The 17,977-nt window shown below is 36.6% G+C and overlaps 1 pseudogene; it reads right to left on the minus strand.

The window, feature by feature from the left end:
* Positions 1–4,010: 4,010 nt before the first annotated feature.
* The window catches only part of LOC102964386, a 66,436-nt pseudogene continuing 52,469 nt past the window's right edge, over positions 4,011–17,977 (minus strand).

The raw sequence follows: 17,977 nt of genomic DNA on the forward strand, positions 1-17,977 counted from the left end.
ACTTCCATTAATGTTTAAAGCATCCTTTGAGGTAGCTATTATTTTTATTTCAAAGTTATAAATGGCCACTAGGGGTACAGGAGGAAGGCTGGTGTGGCCCGAGTCAAACTACTCAGGGCCATTGGAAGGAGCCAGGATTTTATTGTGAAAACTAACTGTGGAATCTGCTAGTGTTTTCATCAGGGAAGTCATCAGATCTGATGTACCTACATCACATCAAACAGGGATTCCTTCTGTGTAATATTTGATATTTATACTCAGGAACTGCTTCTGAGGCCAGCTACCATCAGCATCCTACCTGTGAAAATAGGTGAAGGGAGGGGCGCCTGGGTGGCGCAGTCGGTTGGGCGTCCGACTTCAGCCAGGTCACGATCTCGCAGTCCGTGAGTTCGAGCCCCGCGTCAGGCTCTGGGCTGATGGCTCAGAGCCTGGAGCCTGTTTCCGATTCTGTGTCTCCCTCTCTCTCTGCCCCTCCCCCGTTCATGCTCTGTCTCTCTCTGTCCCAAAAATAAATAAATGTTGAAAAAAAAATTAAAAAAAAAAAAAAAAAAGAAAATAGGTGAAGGGAAAGAGAAGAAGTATGGTTGGGGAGAGTTTGGGCTGAAGTTGTACCTTAACTTATTGTATGGAAACCCTCCAGCAAAACACTGGGGTGTGTGATATTGATATTGACAGATATCTGCGCCCTATCAACATGGGAGAGCTATGAGATATAAACACTATAGTGGTCATTTTATTTTATTTTTTATTTGTTTTTAAGAATTTTGTATTTAATCTTTACACCCAACATAGGGTTTGAACTCACGACTCTAAGATCAAGAGCTTGCTCCACCTGACTGAGCCAGCCACGTTCCCCCCTACAGTGGTCATCTCATTTTAATACACTTACTCCAATTCCTTATCACTAGTGGCATCATTCTGGGTATTTTTTCAACAGGCTCATTTATCCCTTGTTATTCACTGTAGTTGGCATGTTGATCAGCTGATTTATGCCTCTTTGAAGAGATTATGTTTATTATTAGTGTGCTGAGACAGTTTATCAAGGTCAAAGTATAAGTGAAAATAACCAACATCCTAGACAGGGAATTCAGGAGGAAAGTTGCAATCCTTTCTTGACTCTGAACACATGAAGCTTTCGTTGATATTTGATATATACTTGGGAAAGAATATGATGGATGTATTGAAAATTAATAGGAATTAAAAAAATAAAATGTATATGAACCACAGTCTTAACAATGAAGTTTAAAATTTTTTTTAGCAGTTTACATTATAGATTTTATAATCCTTTTAACATCTTGCAAATAGAAGAACTTACACAGAGATGTAGTGACTTTCAAGTCAAGCCAATTAGTTGATGAACAGGGATCATACAAGAATATCTTTCTTGATAGAAAAGCCTGAGATGAATAAAAACCCTTAAGATCAAAACACTAAAAAGATTAAGCCAATTGAGTTCCAATCAGCATACTTTTCAGTAGGCAGAAGAGTATTTTCTGCGGTGTTCAATGAGTTCTTTTTAAAAAATGGTATCTGAGTGATAAAGTGACTGTGATAGTATTACAATAAAGGGAGAAACACTGATGGCACTTCTCTCCCTCATTATTTGAGGCACTTCCTTCAGTACAGTTGGTGGTCTTGTTACAGACAGAAGGGCCCACTTAGCATATCCAGCATTAGGTATTTCCGACCTATAAAGTTGCATCTGGGAGAGATTGAAAATGAATGCACTAAGAGCTCTGAGTGTCACAGGATGAGGCTCACATGCGTGCCAGTGTGAATGCTTTCATTCCTGGGAGTAAACATTCTTTCCCCTTTCTCTTGGACTTTGGTAGAATATCTTCTCATGAACTTCAAGGTGGGTACTGTCCTTACTTACCAAATGTGGCTCCTCGGTTGTCTGTTTAGTAAATGCTCTCGGAGTCTCCAATGTGCCAGACACATGCAGCTGTTCTTGTTTGATTGTCGACTTAACTGTGAACTGTGCCTCCTGACATTTGCTTGTGAAGATAGCTTTGGCAGAGTTGTTAAGAAGGAGAGAAGGTGATTTTGTGTCAGTTAAAATGCATCAACATTTTAATTGTTTTAGTTCATTTTCTGTTCAAATAGCTCTTGAAACTCTGCCCATACTCTGTGGAAATCGTGGACATTTATTCTGCCCTGGGGACTCTTGGTGCTCAGGTATATCCATTTGGCCCTGTTTCTCTTTGGCCCAATGTTTATAAATCATTGTTTTCCCCCTTTGTAATAAGGCACAGCACAAGCCACTCAGGAGGAAGGGGGAATAATTATCATTACCATTCATGGGAAAATAGAAATATGGCAAAACTGTCTTGCTTCCTTGGAACATTTGAGATGAGCTGCCATGATTTGGAAGCATTTTGTAAATTTGCAAAGATCTTCAAGACTAACCATAGTTTACCATGTTAATTTCGTATCGATTTTTAGCAATTTCAAATGCTTAAGACTTAGCTTGGCCTGCACTTCTAGGCTTTTTAATTAGATCTGTATGTATAAGTCCAAACTGTTGATGGAACTTTTTTGAATTGTTTTAAGGTTTAGGAGAAAGAAAAAGAAGCACTTTATCCTTTTACTTTGTGGTGATTTTCCTTATGGTGATTGAAGTGAATACAAAGGAGAATTTTACTCTTGTTAGAATGTTTTGAATATTTTAAAACCTTTGTAATACTGTGCTTTGATATCATTCCACTGTAAGTGTCAGAGCATGATATTTTCATAATCCAATGTTAAAATAAACTTCCTGAAATAAGAATTTGTTAAGATTTTATTTTGTAGGAAGGAATGTGTATATTTTCCATTTAATTTTCTCTGCTGGTAATTTAGTTACTAAGAGCTTCATAAAGTCTCTTTTTATAAACTGGAGAGTCATAGGATGATTTACTGAAGGCAGTACATATGAAACAAAATTCAACGGTTTTACAATTGCTGCTTTCCAGTGAAGAATGCCGTTTAAATTCTTCTACCTGGATAATTTTGCTTCCTGTATCACGGAGACAAGTCTCATCTTGTCCCCACTTTGATCATCTTTCACAGGGATTATTTCACAGCCTCCCTGACTTGTCAGTTCGTCTTCATACACCACCAACTAGCTCACTTTGCATTTTAGTAGAGAGCCTGCTGCTGTACCTTAGTAACAGCTTGGCTCTGAGTCTGGCTTATGCCACCAAATAACACTATGACTTGGGGTGGATTATTTGATAATAATCTCTTCTCTACATGCCTCATAGAGGTTTGTGATACAAACATGAGGTAAAATACATTGGGATGCTTTTTAATGATAAAGTACCATATAAGCAAAAAGCATCACTGTTCTTGAAGTACAACCCATATTATGTCATTCCCTTGTTCAGAAATCTTCAATTGTTTTCTGTTTCTTAAATAATCAATTCAGACTTTTCCTATCATTCAAAGACTCCAATCTCCCACCTTAATATTTCCCCTTAATATTAATCCTATTTTACCTTTCCAATCCCATTTCCATTTTATCCACTCTTGATCTCAATGATGTTTTCCAAATTCTGAGCTTTTATACATGTTAATTTTTCTTCACGGAATTTTCTTCCCCAAATATTCACTTTGCTATCCATTGATGAGACCTTTCATGACTGTTCTCCTACATAGGGAAGCAATCTCTCTAATATCTGAAAAACCCTATCTGTTTTTCTTTATTTCATCATTTTCTATGTTATTTATGGGAAGACCTTATCTCCTGTACTATACTTCTCTGAAAGATTCCTCATACCCCAAAATACCTAGAATTTCCCACTGCACATTTTAGTCGCTCTATAATGTTTGCAGAATAACCATAAGATAGTTTATTGTTTTTCTTTAAATAACTTCTCAGTTTTTGATTTATAATTGAAAAGTAGTAAGATATTCAATATGTACAATGTGGTGACTTGATATACATATACATTATAACAATTATTTTATTTATTTATTTATTTATTTATTTATTTATTTAATTTTTGTTTTTCTCCAGCAGCCGTTTATTAACATGACTGTTTAAAAGAGCTGAAGCTCTTAGGTGTATGGTGATGACTTTTGAACTTTTTCAGTGAACCCAACTATCTCCTCCCATGCTTGAGGGCCAGTTCCCAGTCCATTTCCATCTCTTCTCTGTCCCAGGGCCTTTCTCTGTTGGGTGTCATGGCTTCTTGTCCTCCTCTTCTGTCAAAAAGTCATTGGTGCTGTCGCTATGCTCAGTCCCTCCCAGGTCCTTTCTGGTGAACAATTCCGGTGGTTAGAGGTCTGTCATGCTGTCATCACTGTCACTCACAGTTGCATTGTCATTGCTGGATGCAGGTTCCCAGAAGGCTTCTCTCAGGCGAGGTGGCCTGGAGCTGTCCGTCTGGTCTTCCCTCGGTCTCCTTTTGTGAAGGAGGCAGGCAGACACACACTCCACACCCTGCTTCTGACACTCTTCATATTCACGCAGAGCTCTCTGGTACCGCTGGCCCTGGGGATGCCTCAGCACATGTTCTGGGGACTTGTTGATGTGCCATAGGGTGAGTCTGTGTGAGTTTGTGTATGTGAGAATATTTAGGTTCTACTCTCTTAGCAAATTTCAATTATACAATATAATATTATCAACTATAGTCACACATTAGATACTCAAACCTTATACGTCTTATAATTCAAAGTTTGTACCCTTCTACCAACCTCCTCCAGCCCCTAGCAATTACTTTTCCACTTTGTTTCTATGAATTTGACCTTTTGTTTAAAAATTCCACTTATGAGTGATACCATGCAGTATTCATCTTTCTTTGTTTGCCTTATTTCACTTAGCATAATGCTCTCCATTTTCATCAATATTGCCACAAATAACATGATTTCTTTCTTTTTAAGGCTAAATAATATCCCATTATATGTATCTTTGTGTATACATATATATATATATATGACATACATATATAATATATATATGTGTGTGTGATTTCACAAAAATGTCCAGTTTCACTCTTTTGCATGTGGCAATCCAGTTTTTCTAACACCATTTATTAAAAAGACTATCCTTTCCCTACTGAATATTCTTGGCTCATTTGTCATAAATTAATTAACCATGTATGTGTGGATTTATTTCTAGGTTCTGATTCTGTTCTGTTGGTCTATGTGTGTACCCCTATGCTGCTACCATACTGTTTTGATTACGGTAGTTTGTAATATTGTTTGAAGTCAGGAAGTGTGATGCCTACAGCTTTGCTCTTCTCAAGGTTGCTTTGGCTCTTCAGGGTCTTTTGTGATTCTTACAAATTTTAGGATTTTTTTTTATTTCTGTGAAAAATGACTTTAGAATTTTGATAGGAATTGAATTAAATCTGTAGATCACTTTATATAGTGTGTACATTTTAACAACATGAATTTTTCTAATTTAGAGCGTAGCATATCTTTCTATTTATTTGCTTCTTCTTCAACTTATTTCACTGATCTTATAATTTTCAGTGGATAGATCTTTTACCTCCTTGGTCAAATTTATTCCTAAGTATTTTGTTTTTTTTAATGCTATTATAAATGAGATTGTTTTCAGATGAACAGTTTTTCAGACTTACAAGATTAATAAAACATTAGTTTCAGAGAAATTAAGACTATCATTTTTCTTATTCCCTGAAATTCTTTGAGGAAGTGTCTGTGCTTAATACATCCTTAAAAAAAATCTGTCACTATGATGATGATTGCAAATACGTAAGAATTGCAAAACTTTGGTGTCAACCTTCATTTTTTAATTGGAAGTTAGGTAATGAGCAAGTCTTTCATTAAACTATTACTTCTCTCTGTTTAGAGATTTGTCATTGAAGGTTATCAATTTCTTCTGACAGTCCCCTCAAGTTACTAATTTCTCTTGCTTGGACTTTACTCTCAGGGACAAGAAGCTGGAATGTTGTGAAGGCAGGGAAAGCTTTTTCTTTACCCTCAGCATCTTCCGGAGGGAGAGATTAACAGAGAACCAAAGTTTTATTACATGTGCACAGGGGCTCAATAATGAAATTGAATCCTAAAGAAATGACCAAGGCTGGAAGTTTTGTACTTTTTAGACAAAGAGACAATACTTCTGTGAGGACTTGACAAAACAAAGAAAACTTAACTTTGGCAGCTCCAATTAGTAAGGAATTTTAAACAGAATTTGGGTTGTGGCATAAATTGGTAAGAAGTAAATAAAGGTTGTTTATACAGCCTTCTCAGCTCTAAATTTCCCATCTCTGATGATAAAGATGTCTCTTTATTTCTTGCTTCAGGAAGGGTACCTTTCACATGAGAGTTTTATTTCCTGTTTCCAGGGGTACAGAGAAGGGCCTGAGTGTCTTTCTTGCCTAGACTGTCTCTTAAGTAACTTTTATTTGAAATAATCAATATGTCAAAGTGGCCCATTTAGAGGCAGCCTACCTTTGGCTCCTACATTTGGATGTAAGAATGAAGAATAAGAGAGACATGTATCTATCTTGTCTTTTGTTTTATCTGTTGGCCATATTAAAGGTAGTGTGTATATGTATGGGAAGAGGTGTGATGGGTGTTGTCCCAGAAAATGTGGGCAAATGGCAGATCTTTCGGTCTCCTTTGGGAAGATTTTACATATACTTTCATCTTACTGATAGTTCAAAGTATTTAATGGGCATTATATCATTCATATTTGTATATTTGATAGGACATGCAGTTCCATTTCATTAAGGAATTGAATACTGATTTGGAAAGTTTACACTATTCTTCAAAGGCAGTAAAAATGAAGGCAAGAGACAGATGCAGTAAATGGAACATTTGCCCCAAGTTTGCTCTATATTTCTTTTTCAATAATTAATACATTTTCTTATTAAATTTTTTAAATGTTTATTTGTTTTTGAGAGAGAGAGGGAGAGAGCGAGTGAGGGAGGGGCAGAGAGAGGGGGAGACACAGAATCCAAAGCAGGCTGTAGACTCTGAGCTGTTAGCATGAAGCCTGACACGGGCTCAAACCCACGAACCACGAGATCATGACCTGAGTGGAGTGGGACGCTAACTGAGTCATCCAGGCACCCCTGCTCTTTATTTCTTTTATGGAAGTGTTCTAATTATTATAATGGTATAATAAAACTTCCTAAAACTTTAGTTACACAAAACATCATTTATCATTTTCAGCGATTCTGTGGGTCAGAAATATTTTCAATGCATGGTGGGCTGGTTTGTCTCTGCTCCATAATGTGTAGGACCCAGCTGGAAGATTCGAAGACTAGAGACTGGAATTATTTGAAGGTTTCTCTGGGCATCTCTGTCTCTTGTCACTCTATGTGATCTTGCCAACTTGGTGGCTTTAGGGTAGCAGGACTTCTTACAAATTGGCAGAAGGCTCCCAAGGCTCATACCCAGAGAAAGAGAGGGAAACCAGCAAAGGCTGAATTGCCTTCTTTTTTTTTTTTTTTACCTACTCTCAGAAGTCACACAACACCTCTTCCTATATTCTCTTTGTCAAGGCAGTGGCAGAGTCCTGCTCAATTTCAAAGGGAGGGGAAATAGACCACACCTCTTGGTGAGAGAGTGGCAAAGTTCTGGAAAAGCATATGGGACCAGAAATCTTATCGTGACCATTTTTGGAAGAAACTACAGTGCATGTCTTGAACTTTCAACTTAAACTATAGTATAAGGTTATAAAATTTAACATAAATTTTAGTACTAATGCTTGGTTTGGGAGTGTAGGTCTATTTCAGACTAGTATTCCGGCTTTACTATTTTTTTTTGAAGGATTTAGAATTTTTTTTAGTTTTTCTTGGTAAGTTGTTCCAGCAACGGCAATATGCTTGAGAGCAAAAGAGCAGAAAATAAAAATTCAATGGACATATTTAGACAGATATGTGCCCCTGCAATAATTTCCCCAGAAATAATGACCATGTACAAATAATTAGAATTTCAGTTGTGTTAAAGTTGGATTCCTTTTGCTGACCTGGTTCAGCAGATGCTAACCAGGCTTAGGAGGATGATTGTAATTTCAGCATACAATATCCAGAAATGAAGTGAATGTGAAGGACTCTGTGACCTTCAGAGATGGAATTATGCCCTTTCTAGCAAAACCTTTGATTTCTAAAATGTGTGCTATTTCCAGCAGACCTGACTCATTAATGCCTGTCTCCTATCCATGTTGTTCTGGATAGCCAAAGCATCATTATTGAGAAACTACTTTGTGCAGGGAACACTTTTTCCCTAATTGCTTTGCATAGAGATGAGTGCTTTTTCAAGGTTGAAGACTTTGGATTAGATAAAGATTGCTATTGAGCTAATCAGAGCATATGTGAGGAGGGTAAGGGGGTCAATGATTTTCTAAGAACAGAGCCTTTTTACTTTACCTTTACCTCTTTTTGAATACAGACATTTTCTTATTGTTACTTTGGTATATACATTTTCTCTTTCGCGGTAATACCCTTTAAAGATACACACACAGACACACCCTTCCTCCCACATTAATTTTAGGAAATACTAAAATTAGTGTTTCCATGATATGGGCCTTATTTTAGAAAATGATTCTTTTATTGTTACGAATATTGCAATCAGTTGGTATTTCTGATAACCACTCTAAATATACATTTTATAGAACTGAAGGCAGAGAATACATACGTTGGCATGCAACTTTATGCTTCGAGAACAGTCATGCTTTTAGTATATGTCATAATCTAACCTTTAAGGGCAAAATAGTGTACCACTTTTTTTTATATACGCTTTACTAGGTTGATAGTAAAGTAAACTACTGAGGGATATGTTGACAGCTTAAGTCTATACTTTAAGTGCCATTTTATTATTCACTGCAGTTGTTTTTATGCATTTGGATTTAACTTATATTTTTTCCCTGAGATAATTCATGCAAAATTATCTGAATGAAAAGCAGAGTATATACTTGCATGATTCTTAATGTATTTTTTATACAGAAATAGAGAGCTGAAGTGCAAAATGGAAATAGACTTCTTACTTCAATAATGGATATTTTGGTCCTTGTCCTCAGGGAGTTGAAACTGCTGCTGATGTAGCTTCATGACATATAGGTCTTAGTGTTAGCTTTACCTGGAGTGGAGAAACTCAAATGAGGTATTTGTGATGCACTTTTCTTACCCTTATCCATGTTTGTGTGGCTCAGTGACATCTGTAAGTGGGCATCTTTCAGGAGCAGGGTGCAGTATTAGTTACCAGCATTCTGTGCTTTCTCCAATGTTTCAGCAAACCACTGGTTTCTAATAATAAAAGAGGAAAAGAAAAAAAAAAGAGGAAAGAGAGACAATGCAAAAATGAATAAAGGAAAATAACAGTTCCATGCGGGAAGAAAGCAAAGATTAGATTAGCCATACGGAAGCAATTCCTGCCTGATTCGTTAAATAATATAATTTGAATAAGTAAAAAGGAAAATTCAGCAAAAGAAAATAGCATGGGCATATGGACCAAATTGAGTCAAGATTGTAAACTTAGAATTTATTTATTTATTTATTTATTTATTTTTTGCTGTATTCTATTTCTCTAAATGTTTATTTCTGTTCAGAATCTATGGCTGTAAAGACATATGCATCTTTTCTCTGAATGGTTTGAATTGTTTTTCTGAAGTCTGGACTAACTTTAGGTGTTTATTATGAACTTTAGGTGGCTTAGTGACTTTATATATTCAATAATAATAATGCCAACAATATATGAGATATGTACTTTGAACAATGCACACCGTTGAAAAGTAGATGAAGGTGTGCAGAATCTACCTCAAAATATTTCTTTTTGGCACGTGAGTTATTTTAGGCTGATTATTTTTAGGGAACAGCAGACAGGAAAAACTGAAAACAGTAGAAGTTACCCTTTCGTAAGAGACGTTTATACATATAGGGGAAATCCCTCTCTGTACCAGGAAGTGAAGGATGACTCCAAATCTCTAGCAACTGCTATTAATGAAGAAGGCAAGGACTTAAATCTCCATAGCAACCTTACCCTTGTTTACTGTGCTTTTCTTGATAATCTCCCATAACTGGCCCCTACCACCCCAACATCTTCTTTTGTCTTTAGCTGGAGATGGAATTTAAGGTGGTAACTTGGGCCATTTTGGGTAGTTACTCAGTTTTCCAGGGTATCTATCATGTATACTGGAGGTACATGTGTTACTAAACTTCTATTTGTTTTTCTCCTGTTAATGTATCTTATATTATTGGGGGGGGGCATCTCAGTGAAGAAACTTGAAGGGTAGAGGAAAAATTATTTTTCCTCCCCTACATAGATCATTTTTATTTCATTGTACATATGGTAAAACAGAGATGTAGAATCTTTGCCCATAAGTACATATTTTTAATTGGCAGGCCCCAAACTATATCTTCATAACAAGTCTGCTCTTTTTCTACTATTCTGTCATTTCTGTTGGTCAGAATTATGTCATAAAATTTAGAATGTTCTTGTTGTGTCTTCTGCTTAACAGATACAATTATTTGTACTCTGGCAAAATTGTATTTTATTTAAAATTTTTTTTAATGTTTCTTTATTTTTGAGAGAGAGATAGAGCGAGTATGAGCAGGAAAGGAGCAGAGAGAGGGAAGCAGACTCCAGGCTCTGAACTGTCAGCACAGAGCCCAACATGGGGCTCAAACCCATGAACTGTGAGATCATGACCTGAGCCAAAGTCTGAAGTTCAACCAACTGAACCACCCAGGTGCCCCACTCTGGCAAAATTTTAAAAGGAAGTTCCATTGTAAGTTGATAAAGGCTTAAACTTGTCTCAGGATATTTGAAGTGGCTCAATGCTATTAATGGTTTTGTTTGTTTGTTTGTTTTTGGTTCGGTTTTGTCATCTTCATTAGAAAAATGTAACTTTATATTCTACTGGCTAATCTATAGTGAAAAGGTCCTTTTTGAAGAATAAATTATTTATCAGAAGTTTATGTTATAAGAAAATCAGAAAAAAAGAATTCAGTAGTTGTCTTAATAACATTGATAGCAAACAGATACAGCCTGTATGCTGCCTGCTTTCTCCATTTTCTGCTTTACTAATCCTACTAGAATTTAATCCTGGCCCTGTCCTCCTACTCTAACCACTCAATTGTCAAAAAACCACTCAACACCAAAGACATGGTTCAAATGCTTCCTTTTTCCCAAGCTTTCCCTAATACCTTTCCTCCTTCCCCAAAATAAAGCAAGAATCTAGTTTCTGTTTTCCTGTAACATGTCTCTTGGCTCATATAGCACAGTTCTAAATTACAGTTGTTGAGAAGCAATAATTCCTGTCCCCTCAAAGGTCCTTCTAACTGGACTAAGAATCACATGAACATGAGGCAACTAAACAGGAGAAAATAGAATTTAATAGGTGTACATATGGGGAATCTACATAAACATGGAAATTCCAATGACAGGCAAAATGAGGTGTATATGTCATTCTGAATTAAGGAGATGGGGTAGGGGTCTGGGATTTAAGAGGAATGCACTCAACTAGGCAATAAGAAGAGCAGTATTTGGTAATTAGATGTTTGCCCTGTCGTATAGATGGGTCACCCAGATAAAGTTTATCTCTGCTAAAAACCCTAATTCTGAGAAAGATCCTCAATTTAGATTCTTGTGTGTGGTTAAGTGAGGGACAAAAGTTTCTCTTGAGCCTGCAGGGTCTCAAGTGCCTTCAGCTCAAAATAATCTACATGCCAAAGTGCACATTCTTGGGGTGGGGGGGGGCTGTCCTTAACCGTTCATAGTTGATTAATTATTAGTTATTTATAAAAGTCTCTTTTCTGTCTTTTAAGAGTAGCCTTAGTGTCTTCCAAAAATTTTGTCTTACTGTTTCATCCTTAACAACATCTCAAAACAACAACAACAACAGCAACAACAACAACAACAGCAACAACAACAACGTGAGTGCCACCACAATAAAAATTACCACCTTTGCGTGACTTCGTTCTTATCTTCACATACTCTTAATTATTATTTCTGTTGATGTGGAAATAACAAATAGCCTGTTGGCATTTTTAGCAGATGCCTCGCACACCAGCAGAAGAACATATTAGAGAAAATTTATTAACTGAAATTTCAAGAAGTAATATAAGTTGTCATTATGGGGGGAAATCCATCTCTGGATAATTTTTATACCAAATGTATAATTTAGTATTATTTGTAAATTACATACGAATGGGGGTGAGAGTGGAAGTGAGGGGTAGGAATGAGACCGTTAGGTTTATAAAGATATTAATTCATCCTTGATTCCCATTCACAGGTTCCAAGATTCCCATTCAGTTTATGTCACATTCATACTACTCACCTTCTCTCCTATGTGATTTTCAGTGTGAGTTTTCTCTGTCTTATATCAAAGGAACAAAATAAATCCTTCTGTTACTTCGTTCAGTGGATCCATGTCCTATGACATTGTATTTATTTTTGTATGTTAGTATTCACAGCTGGCTTTTTTCAATACCAGCATGCAGGGCAGTTTGATATTGTTTGGTTCTCTAGCACAGAACTGAGGTGGCCCTGTGGCTAAGCCAACATATCGAATGACCTGGTGATAACTTGTGGATTTTCATGCAGGAAGGCACAGCATTTAGGGGCTCCCTCTGTTCCCCTTAGTGTAGGGGCTGCGCTTGCTATTTGAATCTTGGGATACAATGGGCCCCAATATATTCTTTTAAAAAGAAGTATTGATACTTAATTCAATTCCTAAATTTCTGAGAAAGACCGACAAATATTTCTCTTTTCTATAGCATTAGTTTAGTTGTAATTTTAGTGGGGAATATGCCTTAAGTAATTTAATTTGGGATACACAAAAATTAGATGAACAGGAACAGAGCTTGAAAGGAAAGTGGAGAGCTGAGCTGCTGTACTGGGTCTTTGTTCTTTAGAAAGTTGGCAGACTGCTTCTGTGTGTGAAAGAGAGATTGTGTTAGGGTCCCATGGTGCCTATTAAGGTTTTCTAAGTAACAACTGAACTTCACTGGGCTCTGAGTGCTTGAGGTAGATAGATGGCTGATGCTCAGATTCCAATGCTACTCCTGCCTGAAGGCCCTATTTTTTGAAATACTGAGATAGCTTGTAAATTCGCTGAATGCAAGGGAATAAAAGTGACTGTTATTCACCAATTAAATTCTTTCCTCCCAGTGCAGAAATCAATCCTGTACTTTAGTCAGTGGGGGAGATAAAACTCTAGGACAGCAACCAGCTGTGGTGGCAGAAGGAAAGGCAATGAGAGTCTGAGACAGGAGCCACGCTTGGCTAAAACAAGGGAAGAAAATGGACTCAAATTGGCATTGGGTGTTCACTCAAGGGCATGTATCCTCCGTCCTCGGCATAAGCTGATAGAATCAAAATAGACCACATGGGGCAAAGGGCTGACTAGAAAAATCAGTTCAAGCAGCTTGGTTGCCTCCCAGAGATGTGAAGCAGCATTCAGCGGTCACATCCCAAGGGCGGACAGAAAGCAATACTCAGTTTTCACTTTGTTTGCTGTGACTATTAAAGAAAAGTCCAGGAGATGGCTGTTGGAGTAATGAAACCAGCATATTATGGGTGAGTGGAGACCAGGTGACTGGGAGCATTGTGGACAGAATGCAAACTACATTAGAATGAATAACCCAAGGCAGTGATTGTAATTGAGTGAGATTAAATTGGAAAACTTTCAGGGGTGATGATGAAGACGTTATGTTGCCCACAGCGCTAGGAGAGAACACATGTGTAAATTAATTGAGCTAATGTAGGCCAGACCTTTCATCAGAACATCTATATTTCAAAAATGGTATTTATGGACACATTTTTTTTTTATGGGTAGTTATGAGTAATTAGTGGTAGAAAAGAATTCTTTCCCTGTTCTTTAGTAAAAAAAAAAGGAACCCAAGAGTACTGGAATAGCAAATTGGCTCTAGAATCTTCCCCATATTCAGTTTCCCTTCCCTAGCAGATCCCTGCCTTATAGAAAGAGGGACTGTGATTTATCCCTGCTGTGGAACAGGTGGCTCCAGTCCTTCATTATAACTGAGCAATTTGTGCTGGTCCTGTCACACTCGCAATTTGCTTGCCTGTGGATTGGTGGGTCTTTCTGGGTCACAGCAGAAAAAAAGCAATCCCAGAAATTCCTCCTTTTAAACCGGTATTCTTAGGATAATCTGATGTTTTCACTATTTTACATCAAACGCCATTGCAAGAATAGCTCACAGGATTGCAGCCTTGAAGAAGCATGGGGCTGGAGCTTCAGAAGCCCCTAGCTTACCTTGTGTTCTTTTTTGTAGGGCTCTGAATAAGCCATACACAGGGAACATCACAGTGGTAACTCTGCTTAGTGATCACAATTTCCTGCTTTGTATTTTTGAAAAGTTTTACTTCTCAAAGGACCTAGATCAGTAAGCCCTTTACATCAAACTTGGACAGAATTTTTGAAATTTCATTTAACCACAGAAATTTAAAGTTGCCCATGACTGTGGCATGCATTATCCCCAAAGAGAATTATTTTGCACGTTGTGCTTCTGTGCAAAACAAAAATGCAACTGTCCACGCACACACACATCTACACACATATGTTTAAAAGGATGTTTATTTATTGAAATTGTTTTTGGTGACCACATTTTCAGCCTATACAGGTAGTAAAGGCGCAGTCATGTTTTATCCTCTAAAATAGGGTACATGGCCCTATTGTGTCTATTTGCGCTTTGGGGGAATTTAGTTTATTACGTAAGACAGCCAGTTATGAGCAAGGACTTGAGTGAACAAGAGGCAGGGGATGATACATTGGTGAAAGAAAGGAGAGAAAAGGATGGTAAGGAATGTGTCTTACTTGGAGGTAGTGCTTATATGACCTGAGAGATGACATCGTGGGAGGTGGGAATAGAATTTGGGAAACTCAACTCCTAAAAATTATATGTAGCATTAAATGGTCTCTTGCTGTTAGTCATCTATCCTTAATATGGAAAGGGAGCAGAATTTGCCACTCCAAAATGTTTCTTTGGCATAAGGATTATCGTGAGAGGGTTATTTTTAAGAAACAGCAGACACAGGGTAGAAGCTCTGAAAACCGAGTAGAAGTTAACCTTTTGTAAGAGACATTTAAATCTCCATTTGTAAGGGTGTCTCTCTCTCTGTATCAGAAGGAGGAGGATGGCTAAATCTACCGTCATCAGTGGAGCAGGCAACTGGCTTAAATCTGCAAACAACCTGACCTTTATTTACTCTGCTTTGCCTGATAACCTCCCACAATTGGTTTCCCTCCCACACACATCTTCTTTTGTCTTTAGCTGGAAAGGGTATGTAAGGTGGTAGCTTTGGCCATTTTGGGGAGTTACTCAGTTTTCCTGCGTATTTCTGATATATATAGGAGATACATATGATATTAAACTTCTGTTTGTTTTTCTCATGTTAATCTCTCTTGTAATACAGAGGGGTGTCAGCCAAGAATCTAGAAGGGTAGAGGAAGAATTATTTTTCCTTCCTCTCAATGTATTTTTCATTAATTGCATTGGAAATTCAAAGTCTATCACCTCTCTCTCTCTCTCTCTCTCTCTGTCTCTCTCTGTCTCTCTCTCTCTGATGAGTCACCACATTGTTTTGCTTTTCTTAATCTGGAAGCAGAATAACCAAAATAATTAAAATCATTAACAAAAATAGTAATTCTTCCATTTGCATTTTTAAATTCCCTTCATTTTGGTTATTTGTTGCCTCTTTAGGTGTTTTTCTGAAAAAAGATTCGCATATGGAAGGTAGGTAAATATGAAACTGGCCACATCAGGAGTCAGACAGTTGAGCCTAATGAACATGAATTTCTGGTTTCTGGGCTGTTTCTTATGCTTCTAAGCATAATGGCAGAAAACCGACTTGTGTTTTTGCTCTTCTTCCTTTTTGGTTTTTAATGTGTATTTATTTTTGAGAGAGAGGGGGGTGAGGGGCAGAGAGAGGGAGACAGAGCAGAGAGCCCAATATAGCGCTTGAACCCACAAACCATGAGATCATGACCTGAACTGAAGTAGGACGGTTAAATGACCAAGCCACCCAGGTGTCCCTTTTGCTCTTCTCCCTATACATGAAAAGCCCTGTTGGAATGACATTAGTTTGATGTTTCTAAATCACATAAAAGTTACTATGTGTGACACATTTTTCCAAATTTTATTTGGCTTTCTAATTCATTTTCAATTTTTGACACACATGCTGTTAAAGACATATACACATAAATATATTTCTATTCCTTTGAGAAGCAAAGCCAGCAAAAGCATATATAAAAAACGGCCAGCCAGATGTCCAAGGCCGGATACCTCCGTTGCATGCCTTTGGCTTCTATAATCTTGCTTGCCTCTTGCATCAGCCAACTGCCTGCGCAGCACAACCAATATTCCCCCGCCCCGCCACCATGCGGCCAATAGAAAGTTTCCAAGTACCCAGAAGCTATCCAGGCATTAAATAAGGCCAGTGCCAAGGCTCGCTGCTCCGCCAATAAACAGTGTCTTCTGATTCCTCGAGTGTGTGTTGCTTGTCTCTTCCTGGGCGCCGAGAATTTGCTGTAACACTTTTCTGAGCTATTTACTATTTTTTAAGTTCTTGCTATTTCTGAATCAGTTCTATAATAATATCTTTATTTTTTTGATACACTTTTTTTCTTTAATTAGAATCATCTGAGATTTGTATTGAAGTATGCTAGGAAGTATAAACCTGACTTCTTAAAAAAATAATTATTTCATATCATCTATTGAATAATTTACTCCTTTGTTATTGGTATCCATGATCCTTTATATCACATATTAAATTCTTTTGTATATTGAGGTCTATTTCAGGGTATCTGTGGTTTTCTTTATGTCTGTAAATTTTCTTGCCACTATCACACTATCTTATTATTGTAGATTTTTAATTCACTTTTATGTTTAGCATAACAAATTTTTCTCCATTATTTTTCTTTGTCAAAGATATATTAACTATTGACCATGTTAATTCCTATATGTAAGCTTGAGAATCACTATGCTAACTTCGAAAACAGTCCATCTAAATCTTGTAGGCAATAGCATTAAATCTCTATATGAGTTTGAAAGAATGTGTTCTCCTAAATATATCAATTTTCTGATTTATAATAATGAAATGGTTTCTGAATTACTCAAATCTTAAAATTTTATATGTCTTTCATGAAGATCCTACCTAAATTTTGCTTGCTATCTGAAAGGAATTTTTTATTATATTTCATAGAAGCTAATTTAAATTATTTGCTTTTATTATTTTTTCTTATAAGAGGCTACACTACTTAATGCCATTATTAACTATAAAATATTATGGTAGATTATTTGGAGTTTTCTCAATACAGAATTATACCAATGAGAATATTGTTTTCCTCCTTTCTAACTGCTCTATTTTTCTTCCTGTTTCACATCTTTGTGTATTTGTTAGAACATTTAGAAAAATGTTAAATAATGTTAGGAAATTCAGTATTTTGATCACTAAAATGATTTTGGTCTGACTTTAAGAGATAGAGTGGTGACTTGTTCATTTCTTAAAATATGTCTCAAAATTTAGTACTGAATATTATCACGTATCTTTGTGGAGTCTATTGAGGTTATGAAAAGTGTTTTCTTATTTGAACATATTGCTGTTAAAAAATATTTCCTATGATTTGGATTCCTGAATTAAAACAGACTTGGTCATGGTAGATGTACTGTTGAATTCAATATGCTTGTATCTCATTTAGAAATATTCATATCTGTATTCATAAGTGAATTTCCTTTAAGGTTAGTTTTATGGGTCAAATGTATAATATTAATCAAAGTGAAGTTTAATATTAACACAGAATGTAAATGAATATAGAATAGCAGGACACGTTCAAACTTTTTAAGCCACTCTCTGTGAGGCATCTGACCATGCTTTTTTCCAGGCAGTATAGTTTTGAAAAGCCACACATTTGCATAATGTCTTTGCTGTTGTTCCTTTGTTCTTTGAGTTGTACCAAACTAATTGCTTTAGAAAGTTATTTCCCAAATTCTTCCCACAGGTAACATTTAGGTAAATAAGGCTCTTCAAAGTTAGAATCAGGGACTTGATACTGTTAGTATAC

The sequence above is a fragment of the Panthera tigris genome, chromosome A1, assembly GCF_018350195.1.
Source record: "Panthera tigris isolate Pti1 chromosome A1, P.tigris_Pti1_mat1.1, whole genome shotgun sequence".
NCBI lineage: Eukaryota > Metazoa > Chordata > Mammalia > Carnivora > Felidae > Panthera > Panthera tigris.